Source organism: Lepeophtheirus salmonis, unplaced genomic scaffold, assembly GCF_016086655.4.
Source record: "Lepeophtheirus salmonis unplaced genomic scaffold, UVic_Lsal_1.4 unplaced_contig_12303_pilon, whole genome shotgun sequence".
NCBI lineage: Eukaryota > Metazoa > Arthropoda > Copepoda > Siphonostomatoida > Caligidae > Lepeophtheirus > Lepeophtheirus salmonis.
This window is the reverse complement of record NW_027289980.1, coordinates 1-4937: the sequence shown is the minus strand read 5'-3', so window position 1 is coordinate 4937 and position 4937 is coordinate 1. Positions and strand designations below refer to the sequence as shown.

Genomic DNA, 4937 nt, shown 5'->3' with positions numbered 1-4937 from the left:
ATGAAATTCTGGAAGTGTATAAATGGCTATCAAATTGTTGCTTTTTTATTACACGATAGTGGGTAGAATGATCCCGAAAAGGATTCAATATATTTGGATCACAAGATCGATGAAATCAGTGAATAAAATTGGGCTAGTGATGGAACGTTCAAGTGTTGCTCCGATATATATTTTTACAGCTTTTTACAATACATATTGTTATTAAATACGTCTCCATTCCAAGAATTTCTGAGCTTTTTCCTGGGAAATCGCAAGACATATACAGTAGACTTTTTAATAGTTTGGACACACTTCATCCAAGCTTAAATCCAAATACCATAATGATTAACTTCAAAAAGGCGATTGATGGTCGCATCAATGCATTCCACGAATTTTTCCAGTCTAAAAGAATAACAGAATGCCTATTTCATATGGCAAAGAATTTGTAGATCTTTTTTTTAAAAATAAGTATAACACTACTACTTACTTCAACTCAAAGATTAAATATTTTACATCATTGGCATTTCTTCCAATGAACGATGTTATCGATGGTTTCATCAATATATCAGATGACGACAGTTTGTCACAACATTTCATCTCCTACTTTGAGATTAACTACATTAAAGCTGAACGAGATCGTAGGGATACTCGTCAAACGATGAAACAGACTTTTCCCATTCCACTGTGGAGCGACTATGAAAGAACAATAAATAATAATATTAGAACGAAACAACAGTATATAAGCGTTCCATCATTTTATTAAATTATGAAGCCTAATTTGTGGAAACAAATTGGTTGGCTAAAAACAAAAATGCTTATCCCAGAAAAAAAAAAACACGATCTGGTCAGGGTCATGAGACGCAAAAAAATATATATTAATGTTAATAAAAGATTACCTCCAAAAACGTTACATCTGTTGAGATACGTACCTTTTTCAAAGATGATACGTAAGAGCATATATTAATTAAGGAAGATTTAGTATTGGGTAAAGAAGAGTATACCTTTCAAGGTCGAGGATTAATGCCTCAAACAAATCGCTGGAGTCTTAGTTCAACGCAGATAGAAGGTATGTGAACCACCATCGTGGTTAAAACGACTCAGAAGCTCTGATGACTTTCGGTAATTCAAATTAAAAGAATTCTTACAACGGATTGTATGTTAATTTGCTCAACGGATCTAAATGGGTCCATCTGAAATGTTCGGAGTGGTGAAAAAATGGAGTCATCATTTGAGGAAAAGTGCTCAGTATGGAAATCTACCATTAAGAATGTCCTCCCTTTACTAGGATCAAACGAACCACTGAATTATAATCCTTCACTAAAGAGCAGGAGTGAGTTCCTTCGGGTCAATTTATATCAGACGGGAGCCCCGTGTAGAATAACTTGTTTCTATTCCATAGAACATAGCGGATGTTCTCTTGACGAGATTTCAAAAGTAATTATCACGGCTTCCGATTCCTTCTTTAATTTCCTTAGAATTCATTCAAAACAAAATGATAAAGCAAATTTCGAGTATTAGTATTGGTCATGAAAAGAAGGGCCCTTCATCGATCGCAAGGCGAAGGTTTGTACTACCCCAGTATTAACAATGGCATGGAACATACAAATACAAACGTCATTTTGAAGAATCCATATCTCATACGTCAAAAATGGTTGAGGTATAGGATTAGAAACGTCTTGTATTTTCACAAACAAGTCCCAGGAAATGATCCTAAAGAGACAAATTGCTATTTTTTGCCATAAGTAGTTAGTCCTCGTTCCATCTATTCTACGAATGTCAAAGAATACCCCGATCCCTTCGAATGGTGGAGAAGAACTTTGATAATGCGAGACCAAGTCTCTCCGGATGGCTCATTGTAACATAGTCACGATATAAGGATAGGTTGAAGATTGAGTGGCTCATCTCCAAAGTACAATACATAATATACAATGAAGCACAAGAACCAAGAGCTCCCTTCGTGCCTCCATGATTACGACTTTCAGGCAATTATCATCCTCAATTCTATCGATGGGAAATAAATACTAATACACAATATTCATTGAGTGTTTATTAATAATTATTTGTCGAGAGCTTGATCAAGAACCTGTCTTCATGATATGATTTATTTATCAGATCGCTGGATTTGCCGGTTTTCTTTTTTGTTTTTTTATCCTAGTATCGTTGACCTAATTTTAATTGTTTGATATTTCTTCGTGCTCTTTTACTTTATAATTAAGACTTCAGATTTAAAATAACTAAAAATGTTAAGAAAAGTTTACAAAATCAAGTTCATAACTATAATCGAGCCGATAAGCTTAAAATTTACAGAGCATTGCTTTGAATTTACATACCTTTTAATTTGATTAATTTTTATATTCAGAACGAGTATACTTTTTATATCATTTTTATATTTTCAAATTAGATAATCTACTAATTATATTCAGTATTGTTTCAGAAAGTAAAATAAGAATATACTATAATTATTATAATTATTCCTATATACTTAAAAACTCTTTGAAGGAGCTTATAAGTCACTGGCTATGGTTCTCATAATTCGATTTGAGATCCATGGAAGGTATAATTACCAGTCCTAGATATACAACTTTTAGGTATTCGAGTCTCTTATGTGACATCAGTTTTTGTACTCTTTGGAGATAAAGAGACGAAGACCATATTTTTCTAATTCAAAATGGTGGCAACTGTAGGCTTCAGAGTTTCCCTCGCTTACGCCTCTCATTTCCTCCTGTTCTCCTATGAATCAACCTTTGAATACCTCTCAAAGGTAGCATGATTTTCGTAAGTCTAAACTTTTCTCCTTCATTTATGCGAAAAATTAATATTTATAAAAATGGAATTTAATATTAAAAAATGAAATAAAATTGTTATATTTATTTGTGTGTACCATTATTGGTATTCTGAACGTTGATTGGCTTTTAAAATTAATTGTTGTTATACTGTGTAGAATGTATAAGCACTAAATGACGAATATTGACTCTGTCACGCAATATTTTGTAATTAAAGGAGGGTTGTAATACTATTACATCAAAGGGATTGCTAACAAATTTAAAATAAACGCAAAAGTTAACTTGACCTTAATAGGATTTAAATTGCATTTACTTCGCAATGATATTTGTGCACAAATTATAGAGAAAAGCAACGCGTTTGTGTCGTTCTAATTTATTAATTATTTATCATACATACTTTTATAGAGAAAATATTAATATTTTTATTCACAAATAGGTTTTGTCACCAAATAACAATTTTTTTCGAATATCATATTTCTAATAAATCAATTAATTATCTTCATTCGTAAAAGATTATATTCATGTAAAATATCATGTTAATTAATTTATGATTCACTAGAGAAATAAGCCGTATTTTACCATGTCAATACAAATAAAATTTATTTTTATTAATACGTATGGGAACGATGATGTCACTGCAGGTTCTCATTCATTAGGGATATGATAAAGGATCATTATTCATACTATATATTAAGCACCAATTAAATTAAGTAACAATAATGGATTCTAAGGGAATTTATGAGCTGTGAAGAAGTCGTGACTCATGATTTTTTTTTTTTGTATATTTTCTTGTTCATTCTGGGATTAATAATTTCATTGCAATCATTTTATTTTATCTTCCACAAACTTTTTATGAATTAAATATGTACATATATGGGTTCATTATATATTGTCTTAATAGAATAATGACATACTTTATGTATAGCAAGGAACATTTTGGTGTCGTGATCTAGATATTGTAGAATATACATAGGCTAAGTATACATTGTACACATCCTTTAATGATGATAGCTAATTACTTTGATTAAAAGTGTCAAGTTACTGGCTTCCCCGTCGACAAGTCAGAAATCGGATCCTTTTAGTTTGTTTTTATACACTATCTCCGGATAAATAAATCATATATTCCAATATTAATTTGAACAAAATCGCATTAAAGAGAAAATTTAAGCAACATTTAATGTATGTCATCTTTTGTAAATATGTATAATTGTTACATATGAATATAGCTCCTACTACGATAAGGAACTTCTCATATGTCAGAGATTACATACAAGGGCATCAGCGGCTGTATTTATTAAACTAACACGTCATCACACTTACTCTTTAAGAAAGTCATTGAATATATTATTATGTACATACTAGTGTTGAGACTTGGTCCGATAACATTTTATTTTTCGGTTCGTTCTCAAGTGATTTTTTCAATAGATAGTGATAGGACCAAATATTGCTCTTATGTAGCGGAGAAAAAGCTTGACAATTCGATCAATTTCATTTGTGTAAATTAAGAGCACTATCCAAAAATAATGTATTAAATTTACCACGTATAATATTCCATGACTCTGGTAAATAAATGGAGGCAGATTTAGTTTTGTAAACATGGTAAACATAGTTTCCTAAACAAGAAATGGTGTTACTACTAGATTTTCAGTGTATTAAATTGACATATACTTTTGCAAATGAAAATATAACGTTGTATATCCTATACTAATAAATAGTGGTGTGTTAGTCCTTATTTATTCAGTACAGTCTAGTCTTAGGACCGGTTCTATTGATTCTTTGGACTGTTAGTCCGTGGCACCGCCCTGAACTATCATTCCTTGGATTTTTACATTAAAATATCGTTAGTTTATTAACCCAAATACGATATAAATTAAGAACATTGCACATATCTTGCAAAAAATATTCATTTTCTCATTATAATGCACTTGAGACGAACATATTATGTTTTTTCTTATTTATATAATTCATTCTATTTACATAGCACAATAATTAAAAAAAGAAAAAAAAATCTCAATTATGTGACGAGTGTTCGATTTTTCCTCTTTTAAGCACCGACAAAATGTATTTGACCGTAGTCCTTGGTTCTAAATAAGGACTTACACAACATCAGAGCCCTACAAGAAGAGTTACGTCACGAGATTTCAGCGCCCCCTTGTGACATATATCAAATGGCCT

The 4937-nt window shown here is 31.2% G+C and overlaps 1 long non-coding RNA gene across 1 annotated transcript; it reads right to left on the bottom strand.

The window, feature by feature from the left end:
• Positions 1 to 6: 6 nt before the first annotated feature.
• On the bottom strand, positions 7 to 1046 carry LOC139907453 (uncharacterized). Its single transcript, XR_011784104.1, has 3 exons — positions 981 to 1046; positions 467 to 661; positions 7 to 381 (listed from the first exon to the last, which is right to left on the bottom strand). It is a non-coding gene; the product is annotated as an uncharacterized lncRNA (long non-coding RNA).
• Positions 1047 to 4937: the final 3891 nt, after the last annotated feature.